The sequence below is a fragment of the Schistocerca nitens genome, chromosome 3 (assembly GCF_023898315.1).
Source record: "Schistocerca nitens isolate TAMUIC-IGC-003100 chromosome 3, iqSchNite1.1, whole genome shotgun sequence".
NCBI classification, from domain to species: domain Eukaryota; kingdom Metazoa; phylum Arthropoda; class Insecta; order Orthoptera; family Acrididae; genus Schistocerca; species Schistocerca nitens.
This window is the reverse complement of record NC_064616.1, coordinates 127,875,498-127,893,608: the sequence shown is the minus strand read 5'-3', so window position 1 is coordinate 127,893,608 and position 18,111 is coordinate 127,875,498. Positions and strand designations below refer to the sequence as shown.

The following is an 18,111-nucleotide window of genomic DNA, read 5'->3' as shown; positions in this document are numbered from 1 at the left end:
TCAAACTCGCGTCCGGGCATCCAGATTTAGGTTCATTTAGGTTTTCCGTGATTTCACAAGATAACTCCACGCAAACACCGGGATGGGTCCTTTGAAAAAGACACGGCCAATTTGCTTCTCCATCCTTGACACAATCCGAGCTTGTGCTCCGTCTCTAATGATCACGATGTTGACGGGACGGAACGGAATTCATCCCATGAAGATATACACAGCGTCTGCTTTTCTTTATAATTACCTTATCTACACCTAATCGTATATCTGTAGTCTACGACACACCATGAAGTTCGTGGCAGACGGTATAAGCAAAGGTTTCATTCGTGGATGAGGAATGGAAAATGGACGCTGCTTTCGAGATGTTACTGGTCTAATTTAATCTTCACTCTCTGTTTGGGAACTGAAGGATAATCATATTTTCTATCCTGAAAGCCGGTTACTGGAATGTTTTGTACCAATTTTTCCCAAGATATTTACCGTCTTAATCGAAATTCTCTGTATTTCTCTTATACTTTCTCGCCAGACATACGGGACTGTTACTCTCCGCGCCGCCTAAGTTTATACGCGGAGTTCCTGGAGAATGGTTAATATTCACGGATATGGCGAGAACTGTCATTCGAAGTAAAACATGGCTTAGGAAACGTGGGTTCTAAAATGCATACTTACGAGCTGCGAGCACTTGTTCAGTAGAAGAACTGTGTTTCGCAGTAGTGTAGAGGAACAAGTGCTCATAGATCTTAAAGTATATACATTAGAGCCCATGTTTACTAAACGTTTTTGCTTCGGGTGATCGTTCCTGTCATATCCTCGAATGTTGGCCATTCCTCCTGGGATACCCTGGATATGTTCCGTGCCCGTGCTAGTTCTCTCCTAGACACACGAACTACACTCCTGGAAATTGAAATAAGAACACCGTGAATTCATTGTCCCAGGAAGGGGAAACTTTATTGACACATTCCTGGGGTCAGATACATCACATGATCACACTGACAGAACCACAGGCACATAGACACAGGCAACAGAACATGCACAATGTCGGCACTAGTACAGTGTATATCCACCTTTCGCAGCAATGCAGGCTGCTATTCTCCCATGGAGACGATCGTAGAGATGCTGGATGTAGTCCTGTGGAACGGCTTGCCATGCCATTTCCACCTGGCGCCTCAGTTGGACCAGCGTTCGTGCTGGACGTGCAGACCGCGTGAGACGACGCTTCATCCGGTCCCAAACATGCTCAATGGGGGACAGATCCGGAGATCTTGCTGGCCAGGGTAGTTGACTTACACCTTCTAGAGCACGTTGGGTGGCACGGGATACATGCGGACGTGCATTGTCCTGTTGGAACAGCAAGTTCCCTTGCCGGTCTAGGAATGGTAGAACGATGGGTTCGATGACGGTTTGGATGTACCGTGCACTATTCAGTGTCCCCTCGACGATCACCAGTGGTGTACGGCCAGTGTAGGAGATCGCTCCCCACACCATGATGCTGGGTGTTGGCCCTGTGTGCCTCGGTCGTATGCAGTCCTGATTGTGGCGCTCACCTGCACGGCGCCAAACACGCATACGACCATCATTGGCACCAAGGCAGAAGCGACTCTCATCGCTGAAGACGACACGTCTCCATTCGTCCCTCCATTCACGCCTGTCGCGACACCACTGGAGGCGGGCTGCACGATGTTGGGGCGTGAGCGGAAGACGGCCTAACGGTGTGCGGGACCGTAGCCCAGCTTCATGGAGACGGTTGCGAATGGTCCTCGCCGATACCCCAGGAGCAACAGTGTCCCTAGTTTGCTGGGAAGTGGCGGTGCGGTCCCCTACGGCACTGCGTAGGATCCTACGGTCTTGGCGTGCATCCGTGCGTCGCTGCGGTCCGGTCCCAGGTCGACGGGCACGTGCACCTTCCGCCGACCACTGGCGACAACATCGATGTACTGTGGAGACCTCACGCCCCACGTGTTGAGCAATTCGGCGGTACGTCCACCCGGCCTCCCGCATGCCCACTATACGCCCTCGCTCAAAGTCCGTCAACTGCACATACGGTTCACGTCCACGCTGTCGCGGCATGCTACCAGTGTTAAAGACTGCGATGGAGCTCCGTATGCCACGGCAAACTGGCTGACACTGACGGCGGCGGTGCACAAATGCTGCGCAGCTAGCGCCATTCGAAGGCCAACACCGCGGTTCCTGGTGTGTCCGCTGTGCCGTGCGTGTGATCGTTGCTTGTACAGCCCTCTCGCAGTGTCCGGAGCAAGTATGGTGGGTCTGACACACCGGTGTCAATGTGTTCTTTTTTCCATTTCCAGGAGTGTATATTGAAGTATGAGGCACACAAAAAATATCATTCGTAGACAGGCTGCAGTTTGCCAGAGTCCTATCGATGAGTCGGAGCCCACTACTCACTTTACCAACAACGGAGACTATGTAATTGTTCCAGTTAATATTTCTACACATTGCCAGTCCCGGATTCTTGTATAATATATGACGGTTGTTATGATTCAATAATAGCGTAGTTAAAAGGCTGTTACGAGGACGTGCTGAAAAGTAATGAACAAGAATTTTTTATTCTGTTGTCAGTATCGGACGACTCTCCCTCTTCGCCGACGCAAGTTGCTTCCCTGTGCATATAGAGGGCTCCGAATTGTAGCGTGCAACATGGCGGCGTGGAATGTAACTGTGTCGTGCTTAAGAAACAGCGTGCTGTTATAGAGTTTCTAATGGATCTCTGTAGTAGAATGAAAGCTGTGTACGGTGATGGTTGTATCGACATGAGTAATGTGCGACGTTGGGTTGTTCGTACTCGTAGTGTGTGTGATAGAGCTCGGAGTGGACGTCCGCGTACGGCGACCGGTGAGGCCCATCGGAACCAGGTTGATAAACTCATCTGAGAAAATCTTCGGATAACACAGACACAGCTGGCACATCACGAGAGCGCGTACGGCTCATCATTACAGAACACTGTGTGTACGGAGGCTGCCTCGAAACTAAGGAGGCTGTATAGCGGTCAACAATTTCTTCTGCGTTTTGACTACACTGACGGGTGATGGAAGATGGGTTCACCGTGCTGATCCTGAAAACAAGAGCGTATCAAATGGACTTTCGCCACAGAGAATCACCGACGCCAAAAAAGTTAAAGACCGTGCCATAAGCAGAGACAGTAATACTTACAATTTTCTCAGACGTTCAAGATCTGACGCATTTCGAATTCGTGTCTAAAGGCAACACCGTGAACTGTGCGAGACCCTCAGGAAACTAAAGGAAGAAATTGGAAGAGTTGGTCCACACATGACCGTGCCGGACCACACAAGAGCGCTGTCACATCTGCAACAATGCAGCGCCTTGGGTTCACTGGCATCGATCATCTCTCATACCGCACCGACTTCGCCCCATCCGATTTTCATCTCTTTCCAAAACATCTTGTAGGTCTTAACTTTGATAGTGACGAAGCGAGAAAGCAGAACTGAGGCTGTTGCTCCGCCAGTAAAGTCAAATATTTAACAGCGACGGAATCGAGAAACTGGTTTCCCTTTGAGAGAAATATGTTCGTCGCCAGCGTGATTATGTTGAGAAATATATTTGTAGACATGAAGAATAAAGATGTAGAATGTCAATAATGTTTGCTTTATTTAAAAAGCTTTAAGAGTCTTCAACAAAAAAATTGGAAGAATTACTTTTCAGCAAGCCCTCGTACATTTTTCGTTCCGTGTACAACTTTGCATTTCTCCACGTTAAGCTATAGTTCTCAGTCAGTTAGATGTAAGAACAATATTTACATGCCGAGAGCTTTACCTGGCTTGCGTTGTTGGATCTCAACCCATGCCTTCAAACTGAGGATACAGAGTTAACGCTGTGTCATTTGTGAGCATTTGGAAAATTCAGCGTCGCAATTGAACGGATTTTCAGGTAAATCGTTTCGACCGGGATGTGTACAATTGTACGGAAATTTTTAAGGACGCGTGAGTGAAATTTAGAAGTACTTATTGTTAGAAGTAAAAGTAGCTATTTCTGCTATAAGTAAAATAACCGATTCTGGGATCGTTTTTACCGCACCTGGAAATACAGAAGCAAAAATTCGTCACTTCAGAACGACTTTCACAGAAATCGCACCGAAACTGTGGAAAAGCCTCAGCTCCTGTATCGAACTCGTTCAGGTTACGAATAAAAAAGATAGGCCTCCGAAACAACCGACGTCTCGGCCATTACAACATTTGTGGGCTCTGCGGTTGCCTGTGTCACAACAGACGGATTTGCCATAGTCTTAGGGTCCGTGAATAGGCTTGGAAACGTAGCTGGCGCGCATTTACGGTTCGGTTTGGATGCGTCAGCTGAGCGTAGTGCTTGCTGGCTGTGGCCGGATGCGAAGGGTTCATTAACAACCCGTGCTCGCTCTGGCTGCGCTGGGACTACCACATCCTGCTTTTCTTTCAGAGCGGCTGCGCTCGTCCGTTCCCGTATTTATTGTGATTCGCACCATTACCACCGATCACATACGAAGCGCAGGTTGAATATTCGTCTCTTTAAATGAGGTCCTGGTTTAGTGGCCCGGTGGGAGGTATGCCACATATTCTAAGATTTCTTCTGTGATCCCCGGTTGGGCCTAAGAATTAACCTGCCTAATATAGTGAACAGTACCTAGATGTGTTGACGTGCACTGGAGTCCTGATTCGACGTTAAACTGTGGGTCTCCAGTTCTAAACTTGGAAGAAATCGGAAGCAGACAACCGTGTTTAGTAGAGCACTCTTGTGTTCAAGAAGCAGTAGCAGTATTTGGCGGCGTTCATCACCGCACAAGGTGGGAATATTGTGTTAGTTAGATACCTGTTTCTTGGGAGGTATCCGAGGATAACTTCTGAATATATGGCAGCTTTACTTCGCCTGAAGTGAAAGTAGTAAAGGGCGGAACGTACGCAACTCCGGACAGAGTAAATAACTCAAACACGGAACAAAAGGGACGAGGAAGAAGAAAATTTATTGGGACTCAATCTTAAATGGTGAGATATATTTCAATAACACTGCCACTTTACTAATCAACAAGGAGAAAATCCCAATGTTTTAGAGTCCGTCTAGATGAGCGCCATACAGTGTGTTGTAAGAAATGTATATTTTTTATAGTGACAATTAATGCCATCAGGAAACTCTGAGTGAGTGCAGACTTTTCCGCTGTATGAAAAGCTATCGGGTTTCCAGCCAGATGGAAGCATTTAACTGCCCCGGATTCTCGCCGTGTCCACCTTCTGGTGAAGCTGTGCCAGTCGGCCACTGTGGCCGAGCGGTTCTAGGCGCTGTTGCTACGGTCGTAGGTTCGAATCCTGCCTCGGGCATGGTTGTGTGTGATGTCCTTAGGTTAGTTAGGTTTAATTAGTTCTAAGTTCTAGGCGACTGATGACCTCCGAAGTTAAGTCCCATAGTCCATTTGAACCATTTGAAGCTGTGCCGTCCAGAGTACGCCGGGAAGTATCTCCTCAGAAAGAGAGAAGTGAGTGAAAAGTAACAAGATGACGATCACAGTTCGTTGTGCGTCGTATAAACACACCTAAGCGTGCAGTAAAAATATATTTCAGAAATAGTCATATCTTTAGCAGTAGCCAATACTAAAGATTAACATCTTTAAGAATAAAACAAAGAGTTAGGGCTGTGATGTGATAACTTTTGCATGGACGCGGATTATTCCTAGTACTGTATCTGAAGTTGTGTCCTGTAAGCATGTTGCTGAAACGGTTAGGAAGTTAAGAATATCAGTTCCACTCATCTTCGAGTAATTGTCTAGTTAGAAATTATGTCCGTTGAAGGATGGAGCAGCCTCTTCTGGTTAGTGTAGTCGGTCAGCTGGGGAAGAATATTTCACGTCTGTATCTCTTCCTAGAACGGAGCGAGCTGGAGCTGTGGTTGCTGGATTGATATGGAAGAGAAGCCGGTTTAAAATTTCCTCCTCTACATTCCGATTTAGGTTTCTTCGCGGATTCTTAAAATCACGTGAAGCGGATTCCTTCAAAAGACTTAGTCAACGACCGTAAGTTAACCCCTGCTCTCCATTATCGCAGGATGGACGCGAACAGTGTGCATAAACCGGCTGCTGTGACTCTGTTATTTGGACATCGCATGGCCACGAGAGGCTAGTGCTTCAGTGAGTTATTACACGACAACACGATACATGATTTTTAGAATCGCACGTCCGATACCTCGATGTATATAAGAGTTACCTAACACTAAGAGACATTGTGTTTGATGCGCCTGATTCTAACATGCATATGTGTAACGAAAACTATCTTAGGTGATATCTAGCTTACTAAAGTGACACCATTTCCTTGAAAGGTTTGTTGTGGTATAGTAGTGGTAAAACGCGACATGTGAGATGTTTCGGGATTTCGGTAGCCAGCTGTTGCGACTTTCACCGGCAGTCCGCAACTTCCCATACAGCTCCGGCGTTTGCCAACATCGCTGCTCCAGTTTCTCCTCGGCGAACAGGCGGTAGTTCTTGGGCTATGTTGCCACAAGTACTAACACACATTTAATCGCTCCACTCTCACTTACGCAGCGTAGCGAATGAGTGAAGGCCGGCTGGGGTGGCCGTGCGGTTCTAGGCGCTACAGTCTGGAACCGCGCGACCGCTACGGTTGCAGGTTCGAATCCTGCCTCGGCATGGATGTGTGTGATGTCCTTAGGTTAGTTAGGTTTAAGTAGTTCTAAGTTCTAGGGGACTGATGACCTCAGAAAATGGCTCTGAGCGCTATGGGACTCAACTGCTGAGGTCATAAGTCCCCTAGAACGTAGAACTACTTAAACCTAACTAACCTAAGGACAACACACACATCCATGCCCGAGGCAGGATTCGAACCTGCGACCGTTGCGGTCGCGCGGTTCCAGACTGTAGCGCCAGAACCGCTCGGCCACCAGCGGCCGGCTGACCTCAGAAGTTAAGTCCCATAGTGCTCAGAGCCATTTGAACCATTTTTGAATGAGTGAACTCCATCATTTTCGTGTGAAATAACGTAGCGATGATATAGCGTGCAAGGGTAATTTATAAGCATTAGTAATTTATTAAGAAAGAGGGACAGTAGCGGGCCATAGAAAAAGGAAATACGAGGGTTTTTCTGCTTCATAGCGTGCAGTTCCACAGCTAAGACGTAGTAAGGAGCCAGGGTGCAAGGATAATGCCGCTTCCCCATTAGTGGATTCCATACTGAGAAACAGCAAAGCTGAAAGTGGGCTGCTAATTGTAGCTTAATGAAAAGCAAACCCTGCAAGTGAATTAGTATCACAAGAGAAAGTGACTCCTTTTCTGCGTAACGTTAGAGGACTATATCGCTAAGTTCTGTTTGCTGCGGCGTGTGCAGCTTTCTCTCGGATAAAGATCCCCGAGTATAGAAACATCTGTCGTGTCAAACTTAAGTTAATTTCTCTTTCTACAGTATACACAGGCAAGTGGATACTGTTTCCCAGGTTTCTGGAACCTCTTTCATGCTGTTCTATACTTAAACCCACGAGCAGAGCACCGTACTGTGGAATGTCTTCCAAGATTTGTGTCTACGTTCAGGGTCACTGTAGAACTAGGTGTAGAAACGTCGATGCAGGCACGTATAACATGGGGCATGTCTCGCAAGAGTGTTAAATATCAACAGAATAATTAAGTGGTGCGCTAGACTTCAGTATTTTGATGCGGTAGTGCGTAGAAAGCACTGTCGTCTGTTCTCCAGTGACAGTTACGAACTGGAGTATTCTTGCGGAAAATTATTGATTGAAAAAAGGACTACAGTTGATTGGCATGGTTGAGATACAATATTATTTTAAGCTAAAAGGCACGCATCATTTTGAAAGCACGCTCCATTCGTCATGTGCTCTTTCATCGGTTTTAACATGGCGATGTAAGATTTCCTCTGTCACGCACCGAAACCGACGTGCCGGATGTGGGCAGGTTTACGTTTGTAGAGTGCGACGAAGCGATAGTCTAATGGCCAATGTCCTATAGGACGATAACGCCACTGAGTTCAGTCTGGCTAGGACACACTCCACCTTACCGTTGTACTTCTGAGTACCTGCCGTCGAGAGTTATCTACTCACTTCTCACGTACCTTAGAAGGTACTCTTTACGCTTGCATTCTTGTCACGTATCGAAATTTCGTACAATGTCGAAGGCTTTTCGGCAGTCAAGAATGCAGAGTAAATCTGTTCGCGTACGTCAACAATCTGCAATAATTTTGGAAATTTGTCGTAAGGTCTTACGGGACCAAACTGCTGAGGTCATCGGTCCCTAAGCTTACGCACTACTTAATCTAACTTAAACTAACTTACGCTAAGGACAGCACACACACCCGTGCTCGAGGGAGGACTCGAACCTCCGGCGGGGGGAATCTGCAATACTATGTGAAGAGATGGAGCTGTATTTCTTCGGCAAAGAATGTCACTTCGTTCTATGTTAGACTACGTTTTAGATTTCTTCATCAGAAAGGTATTACAAATATTTGAATTTGGCTCGATGCATGTCATCTTTTACGCTTATTTTAAAGAAGAGAGATATGTTTTCTTACCCAGCCTCCTGAGACACTTGCTATATTAGAGATTCTCGATAAGCGAAAAGCGACGGCGCTTTCGCAGGAATATCTTAACAGGAATATCTTCAGGTCCTAGTCTCATTTGTATTAAGCTATTTCATTTCTAAATATCGGCTGTGATTATTTCAGTTTCACACATTTCCCCTGCCCAATCGAACGGTGGAAAAGTAGTATATCTTCACTGTGACAACGCATTTAACCCCGGATTTAAGATTTCCGCATTTCATTAGCGGTCTTGTGTTTCTCTAGCAGGCAGATCAAAGTGTTACTGAAAGCTGAATGGCCTGTTTGTGCTTCAGTATTGTTTACGATTTAGCGTAATATTGGGTTACTGGGCAGCATTGAGCTTTCTCTTGTCGTTTATTGCATCCAACAATTAAAATACGCGCGGAGAAATGGACATGTAGCTCCAAACGAAGTAGTGATGTAAGAAACGAAACGTCTCGTAGTCACTGACAAACCCACTGTCTCGATAATTCTGCGGAGTCCGAGACACGAGTAGTTTTTCGCTTTTGCGCTTGTTGGCTTCGTTAACTCACAACCAAACTGTCGCACTCCAATATAACTTAGGCCTCGGGCTACGCTACAGATCAATCTATCATTACAAACAGCTTTCTTTCTTTCACATTCGTTGGCTACACCAAATCACTACCACACTGGCACATTACAACTTAACCTAGAACTCGTCTGAAGATTAGCAAACCAGACTGAAACCGGTAAAGGCAAAGTAAATTATAGTAAAAAGATGACTGGCCGCATTTTTTTCAACCTTTCTGCATATACTAAAACTCATTCTTGTAACATGTGTCGTAATCTGCTACAGGCTGCTACACTGATGGACAGGACACAAACTCTTAGTGTGCCTATACGCTACTTGCGAAGAGCCGCTCGTCCCACCAAGAGCCCCAGGCTTGGCAGAGGTGTCTCTCCACACCAGTGTTTCAATCCCATTTCCAGCCGTACTGGCGACGACACATTTCCTCGGCTCCATCTATTTCTACGGCTAGATGGTGAAATCTGGCGCCGCTGAGTCTCACACAGACAGTAGGATAAAACATTATGCGTCTATCATCTCCATTGATTATTGAATACGATAGTAAACACCCCGTCGATATGAAGGTGTGTAGCCCCCAAGAAACACCAGGAGGTGAGGCAGTGGGCGCGTAGTGAGACAGCAGGCTTAGTCTATTTACTGTGCCATTCGCGGATGGCGTGTCTCTGCGCTGTATTAAGTTCAGACTCCTCTAGGTTTACTTCAGTAGTGGAAGATTCTTACTGCAACGTACCATTTGCCGCGAATTTCGGTATTTCTCTTGCACTGAAAGAAATATGAGTACACGAATCAGACAGCAGCTCGTCTCTCAATCTTCTTCATTTTTCCGTCGTTAATCTTACTTGGTACGGGACCTAGACATACAAATAATAGTCAGGTTCAGTAGGATGAGATTTTTGTAAGCCACCACCGTCATGGATGTATTCGTCTCATGCCGGCCGGAGAGGCCGAGCGGTTCTAGGCGCTACAGTCTGAAACTGCGCGACCACTACGGTCGCTGATTCGAATCCTGTCTCGGGCATGGATGTGTGTGGTGTCCTTAGGCTAGTTAGGTTTAAGTAGTTCTAAGTTCTAGGGGACTGATGACCACAGCAGTTAAGTCCCATAGTGCTCAGAGCCATTTGAACCATATTCGTCTCATGAATCCATCTGACTACTACCTTCGACAGCTAAATTTGTGTGTTCGTTCCTCTTTAAATAATAGGTCCGGACTGGTGCTGCTAAATAATCTACGGTTGTGGCTGGTACCACAAACTGGCAACCGTGTATTGAAATTGTATCGCATCTTTTCGCTTATTTACGCTTGTTCCATTAGATTTGTGTGTGTTGAAGGGTAGCTGTTAGTCGTTTTGCAAAGCACTCGTTGCATTTCACTTCAACTTTGTAATGGTGCAGTCCCATTGTCTACTGCCATCTGCGAACAGCCTCAGTGAACAGTCTAAAAGTTTGTTCTGTGGGAATGTATCATTTCTCGGCCAATTTCATTGATAAAACATTTTCAGCCACGTGGTGGCATCGTGTTGTCGCAACGTTTCGACAAGTTTCCTACTTGTCATGTTCAGGCGAAGTGTCGGGTTCGTGTCCATTTGGTTCCGTGATAATCACTGGGCCTCGGTAGAGGAGTGTGCGGTCCAGCGACTGTAAAGGAACGAAGAAGACATGAACGCGGCATTTCACATCAAGATGAGGAGCGGCAAAGACGTCAAACGTTGCATCAACATGACGACGCCACAACTCGGTTGATAACCGGAGAAGATTTCATCAGTCAGTCTGAAAATAGTTAAGGGGAACGTGAATGAGGACAGATAGAGATAATTGCAGCCCGGATCCTCCAAACAGGAGTCCTTGTAGCCACTGTGTTACTTGGTCGATTGCATGTGTATCCTTTTTCAGGTGGCGCTACAAACGAGCATTCGAATCGCGTAGTCAGTTGATCTCGTGGTACCACCATTCCATTAGAAAAGATATTTATCTGGTACAGTAGCTTGCATTTCTCGCCATAAAACTGTCGTTTATTACTCGGTTCACATCTGGGAGTTTTTAAGCGTATACCGAAGGTCGAAGTAGATCTCGAGTATTGTTGGCAGCAAGCGGAAACGCTGTTGCGTATACGGTAGCGTACAGATCCCTTGAGTATTTGTGAGGGACGGTCCGCTTTCGCTGTCGTTGTGGTGCAGGAACCTCGTGAGCAGTATCTTGGCGGACGTGGCTATCTGCGCGCTATCGCACGCCGCCTGCTCCTACCTGGACACGTGCTTCGCTGGCGCCGCTCACCGCGCTACGCAACACGGCTCTCTCACTTGTTTTCGCTATCGGTCCTGTTCCGAATCTGCCGCTTTGGAATTTCCGTATGTTAACCGAGTATGCAAAGGTAATGCAGAAACAATGAAAATGGATGACTGGACGCTAGAATTTATATCGGTTATTTCGTTACGTTAAATTCAGTGCCAGAAAAAAGACCCACTTGCTACAGTGAAATAATTGAAAATTTAATCCAAAGATGATATAGTCGTGTTATTTTAGTCAACGCGAGTAATATTTTCATAATTAGCAGGTATTTTTCAGTCGTATTTTACACTCACTGCTGGATGAAGGCTTTTCCAGACGTCCCCGCGTATTAGGATATTCTGTTTATGTATGCCCATCTTCCTCAGAGTTACTGTCTGTCGTTTCTTATTACGATAAACCCAACGAAGAAATTCATAAGGCCGTTAGCCATCAGTCCGTCTGTCTGTGTATCCCATCTATTCCAATTTCTGTGTCCAAAATCTTTTTAGGTACGACTGTATTCTCTTGCACGTTTGTTCGTCTTCTGTCCCTTCTTCTGACTCGCAACATACTTCTTTTCATTGCCCATTTAGCAACTCTCAACAAATCTGCTTCTATAAGCTGCACTCTTCAGTGAGAGATGACTACACTTTTTATGACGTAGAAATTGATATAGAGTGATGTAAGTGGGCAGTCTGCACATACGGAGCCATGCCAAGGCAACGTGGGCAACGAGAATAGCTGCCTCGCAAATGAAATTGTGACTCCCACCTTCTTCCTCGGCCACGATGCAAAACGGAAGGACTTAGGTGAATTTGTGTTCACCATCTATTTCCCACTACGAGTAACTTGGCGCAGTTTTACTTGCAAAGAAAATTAGCACGCCTCGCTGCATACAAACTGTTTAAAGGAATTGCTTCCTTGCACTAGTGGAAGCTACTATATTCGTCTGTGTTGCGATTGGGAAGTTTCCAAGAATCACGAAGCCGAGGCCAAGGCGAAACGTGTGTGGGCAGTGAGGTGAAAGAACTTTGTCACCACTAACCTTGAACTCGAAATTCATCCCTTCGAAGGCAAAATTATATGTACAACCACTTACACACTCCCAAATCACGTTGCAGAGTGCGCTCGGTGTCGTTATTTGCCACTTTCTAATGTTCTACATAAAAAACTCCTCGTGTTGTTGTTTTATTTATTTCGAGAAATATATGATCGAAAAAGTAGAATTTGTTTTCATTTCGTCTCAGGAGGTGGCCTTCTTAAAACGTGCCAAGGAGAGTTTCGTGATAAGAACTTCGTCTTCCTTCGGAAGGATCCCATGTATGATTAGAGTATTACTGTAAATTCTCGTAACTTACTAAATCGGCGTCTCGTGAGTGTGCCAAACACTCGAGCAGTACTCAAGAATATGTTGTGCAACGGCTTTGTACACAGTCTCGTTTCCAGCTGCACTACAATTCCTCAGATTTCGTCCAGTTCAGCCAAGGTGTCCATGTGCTACAACATGACGCAATAACCGTTAGTTTACTTACGCTTGTTACTTTCTGCAGTTAACGAGAAACGTGAAAGAATTACTGTGCGTATAACTGCATCCGGATGTTTAGAGTCAGTTTAGGCAGTCCTCAGGAGACGAAAAAAGTGATTGCTGTGATTTCATTTCGTCTCAGGAATTGCTTTTTTAAACGTGACAAATAGGATTTCACGACGATAACGTCGTGTCCGATCCCAATGTTCCAATGTAAGATAACAGAGGGTCGCAGTCAAGTGATGTGTGTCTTCGAGCTTGCAGTCGATTGAATGTTAAATGCCAAACAATGTCGTTAGTGCTTTCATTGTTAGGTCGTGAAGAAGTTCATCACTGTATACGACCCTTGGAGTCGTCAAATCCTGGTAGATTTTAAGTCTGATGCTCCTTTAACACAAACGAAACATTTAGTTGGGCCACTAAAAAGGGTGGAAAGCTTGTGCCGAATGTTGCTCTTGTGCGGAAGCGCTGTATAGTCGCAGCGTAGTGTTTCTACGCGACCCCAATTTCGTATAAAATGCCGCTATTTTCGCAACGTTCTCTTCCTTCTGTCAAAACAATAGTTTCCGTGTAAATGAATGGAAGAAACAAGGCTAGTTAGAATATTTTTGATACTATTGCCAGTTTCTTTCCAGTACTTAAGCTTTCTCCAAGTCTTTCATAAAGGTATCAACAGTTCTGTCAACATTAATTTCCCCTTTTACAGTCAGAGGCCATTCATTATTGTCCTTCTTTAACCGCATATGTTTGAAGTTACGTAGTAATTTAGAGAAGGTCCAAGTAAATGCAAAGCAAATCATGCAAAAAATATTCGCTGATTTTACGTTTTCATTGTAAGCAGCAGACTTTCAGAACTGTCGAAACTAGCACAAAGAATGCATTTAATGACAGCGACTAGATAAAAGAAGTAGGTACGGTAGAACAAGTAAAGGTATTCCGAAACTAAGAGGACAGAAAAGAATGGTAGAGCCACAGCTCTGTACATCGTAACGAATCCATAGCAATCCGCACAGGTGTAAGAATGCTGCCGACGCCAAACCTCAGTGTGAAATTATACTTAAGTAATTCGACAGTGAGAGAGCGGTTTGGCAGTCGCTTCTCCTGTGTGAAACCAATTGTGTTGCCGCAGTGACGCCTATGGTGGCCGCATTGGTTTTTTATCGATTGAGAGCAAGATACAGATGGCACATACAGCGCTCTATGGATCAGTTCTGACAAGGGATCTCGCCGTGGTCTTCTGAGAGAAATCACCCCGTCGTTCATATACATTAGTATAGAGAAGCTGGAAAACCCTCGGTAAGATTAATCTCATGTGTATGCGTGAAACGCTTTTCGTCCGTGCTTCTCTTATGACTGCAAAAGACTACGTACCATTTCCGTCTTCGGAAACAATAACTGGCTGTAAGACTAAAGAGTGAAAGCGGACGACGTATATAAATAACAGTCGAGGTTTTTTCGAGCACTGTTCGCGAAGTATCATAACTAACATGCTCAGTTAAAAGTACGGTACTGATTTGGATTTATACAAGTAAGGGCTATCAGTTCCAACTTCAGAAAAAAAAGAAAAAGAGAAAAAAAAAGAGCAGGTACTTGAAAACTCGAACCAAGAACAATAATTATACAAATAAGTTCGTGATGTAAAAGTGAGTTGTCGTACAGTCTCCTTTTGTCTGTTGTCAGATGCTAAAGCCGTCCTATAAATGCCGACATGCCTACGATGATCCACGTCATGTGAGTCGGGATGTCCGAGCTCGGATAAATCGTGACACCAGAGATTAACACGTGCGATTAAGTCTGCTTCGTATTTGAGCCTCTGGAAACTGGCTCAGCAGTTATTTTGGTGTCACCCTGCGGCGCTGGTATTTCCCGTGCCCTGTCGCTGCGCAAATATTCCTCCGCTTCCTAAGACCTCCGCCCTCCTTCCACTCAGTGCACGAAGGTTTTAAATGCCGCTACCGAGCTTACGGAATTTTTGATACTGAAAATTTTTGAAAGCCTGTGGACTTTACGTTAGTCTTCAGAAACAGGTGCTGTTTCGTACGACCAGGTCGTTCACTTCTCTGGCGTCATCGAAATCCAGTTTCTGAGTAAGAGTTAATTAACTGGTTACCGCCACCAAATTAAACAAACTTCTACTGCTGCAGCCTGAATGCCATTTTAAGTGATCGACAGTATGTTGCAAAATGCCGTTCAATGTGAATCGCCGTTGGTATTATAACCGGGATTTTGTGTTAATTCTTGCGTAGTTAGGCAAGGAAGGCTCTGGCGGAAACAGCTGGTGACAAGCTAACTGTATCAAAGGAAGCATAGCGACAGAAAATGCAAAGTATGTGTAAGTAAACACACCCAAATGCTCGTGGATGTCTAACATTTAGTCCACTCTGTCACCCTTGCACAAGATTGAGTATACATACTCTTAAGAATGTAAAGAGTATTATAGTTCATTTCTTCGGGCAAAAGGGTAATATACACATAAAGCGATGCAGCTATTGTATCTCGATGTCGCATGTTCTTACATTTAGTTCCCAGGCTTCAGTTTCTGCTGTAGTTGGCAGCCCGTAGTTAATAGTGCCCCCTCCACCCTAACGCCTCTGCATCGAACACCTATGGTAACCTATTTATTTTCGTCGGTGTTTAACATTTGCCCGCTTAATGTACTGTCATTAATTGACACCACGGAGTGAGAGGCGGCCACGTTTGGTGAGGGTGGTGATGGCTTGCTTTTATAACAGTTGGTGTGCTGTTAAACCAGGGCAGTGATGTTGTCCAACTGTGCTAGTGCTCCCCTCTTTAATGACAACGGTGTCAAAGAGTAGTTAAATTCCAACCTTCCTTTTAGTAGGGAAGCTCCCAAGGAAAGCCGTGGCTTTCGTTGGAAGTAAGTCGTAATTTTCTGTTGCTTCAGTTCACTAAAGCCGCGCGAGTATCAAATCTAATTCGGACTTATTTTGAGATGACAGTGTCAGTTGAAAGTGAATTCGTGTTCTTTTCCGTTCTCGATTTATCCTCCCCGCTAGAGATAGTACTGAAATATTGGAGTGCTGTCTTGTCATAACACATTATCAGTTTTTTATATTTTACTCTGTATTTTTGTTGTTACTAGTATCTGACAACAGTAGCGAACATTGTAGATAGCCAGAGGATAGGTCCGTGTCACAAGTTAGTGATCTGCAGCCGAAACGTGGGTGTGATTGATTAACGTCAGACAGCAGATAGTTTATCATATAAAGAGTATTCTTTACAGTGCGGCAGTGTCTGTATTTTACGGTGTCTGTGTAGATCGATGGAAGGCACTGCAAAATATAAAGCCGTATTAAATTATGAAATGCATTCGCAGCGAGTTAGACTGAAGAACGTTTCTTCGGACATGCATTGTATCGCACTATACAGCCATTGCCTTGCTTTGACATTAAATACAGTAGGGCAATCTGTCGAGAAAAAACAATGTGCGAGAATCATAAAATTTGTATGCGAGGACTGTAAGACGTAGACACACGACATACGAAGTTTAGCTCTGGCTGTGAGTCGTGCACGGTTAGCCGAAGCGCTTAATGTAACGGCATACGTGAAGGGGGAAATAGGGGTTCGAGACCCTGTCCGGCGCAAATTTTCATACGTGACTGATTCGTCAATTGCGTCGCACAAACTTTTACTTGTGGTGCCTGTCAGTGGAATTGGTTGAGTATTTCTACGACGGGCTCGCAGTTGTTAAACAAATTCGTCACGAATCACATATATCTTTACCGAGTCCCCCCGCCCCCCTTCTCTCTAGTTCACGTCACAATCCCGGCAACCTCAGCTTCGTGTTGCCGCTGGAGGCAGCTTTCTTCGCTACTGGTGCGCGGTGGTGGGGGCGGCCCGCCGGCGCCCGTCTGTCGCGTGCGAAAACGAACGCGTTACAATTCACTTGTCTCCACACCGCACCGTACTACCGTATCAAAAGCATAAACTTCTGCTGTGTTTACGTTGCATCTCTCAACTGACAAAGGAGTGACTTATCAACATTCAAAATCGTAAGAAGAGGTATCGAGTCTACTATCGATAACGAAAATGGCGTAGTTATCAACAAGAAGGTTGGTTCGAAAATTAAAGCCCCTTGGTAACAGAGGGTATGTTTTGTATTTTTATGACGTAAAGTCTGCTTGTCTAAGACAGTTCTAAAGATTTACGTAGTTTAACGTAGAAGGAACGTCCATTAGGCTTTTAACGACTTGTCAACGATGAACTCTTTACAGTCGGAGTTCATCTTGTCGCGACAACTACCCAAGGAACTAGAATATCCTATTGTTTTTAATTATTTATTTACTTGTAGCTGTTACTCGATTGAACATCTGTGTCAAGTGTCATAGAAAGTAAAACAGAGTAATATAATGTAGATCTATGATACGTCGGAATTAAAGTAAAATAATGTGCAGTATAAAATTTATGTTTTATGCAGGCTTTAAGAGTTGGTAAGCAAAGTAGTTGTTTTCGGTCATGGACTGTTGGTAGAAACCATCCTAAAATTCGCCTAGAATGATTTTGGTGAACCCAGATCGGAATTATGGAAAGAAAGATTGCGTCGTTGGCCCGAAGTGGTTCAAGAAAACTACGAAAAGCGTAAATATAGGCGTCTGGGATGGAATTTCAACCTCAGCTTGCCTTAAATTAAATTCACTGTATTAACGAATGCGTGGTCTAGAAACAAGACACAAGGTCATTGTTCGTAACAACCTGTACGTAATAATCACATTGCCTTCTGTGTGGGTAAGCCGTTCTCAAACTCTTCCTGCTGCTCTAAGGTTTGGCCGACCGCGGTGGCCGAGCGGTTATAGGCGCTTCAGTCCGGAACCGCGCGATTCCTACGGTCGCAGGTTCGAATCCTGCCTCGGGCATGGATCTGTGTGATGTCTTTTGGTTAGTTAGGTTTAAGTAGTTCTAAGTTCTAGGGAACTGATGACCTCAATGTTAAGTCCCATAGTGCTTAGAGCCATTTGAACCAACTGCTCAACACATACAAGGGATTACATCATTTCTCGTTAAACCCGATACCGCAATAACAGCCTACAACTTGACGTTTGCCGTTTGTCGGGTGGATTTCTGTTTCAACAGCAGTTGCGGAAACAAATGTTGTCTTGGGACGTGCCTTCCATATCAGAGACTTGTAACTTTTATTAAGATTTTGAGTTTTTCCATGCACACACTTTCGTAGAAGCTCTGGATCTGCTAAACACCTAAATATTCCC

At 45.0% G+C, this 18,111-nt stretch overlaps 1 protein-coding gene across 1 annotated transcript in view; it reads left to right on the top strand.

Moving 5' to 3' along the window:
- Window positions 1-18,111, top strand: part of LOC126248071 (ras GTPase-activating protein raskol-like) — a 406,601-nt gene that overhangs the window by 281,279 nt on the left and 107,211 nt on the right. The window lies entirely within an intron of this gene.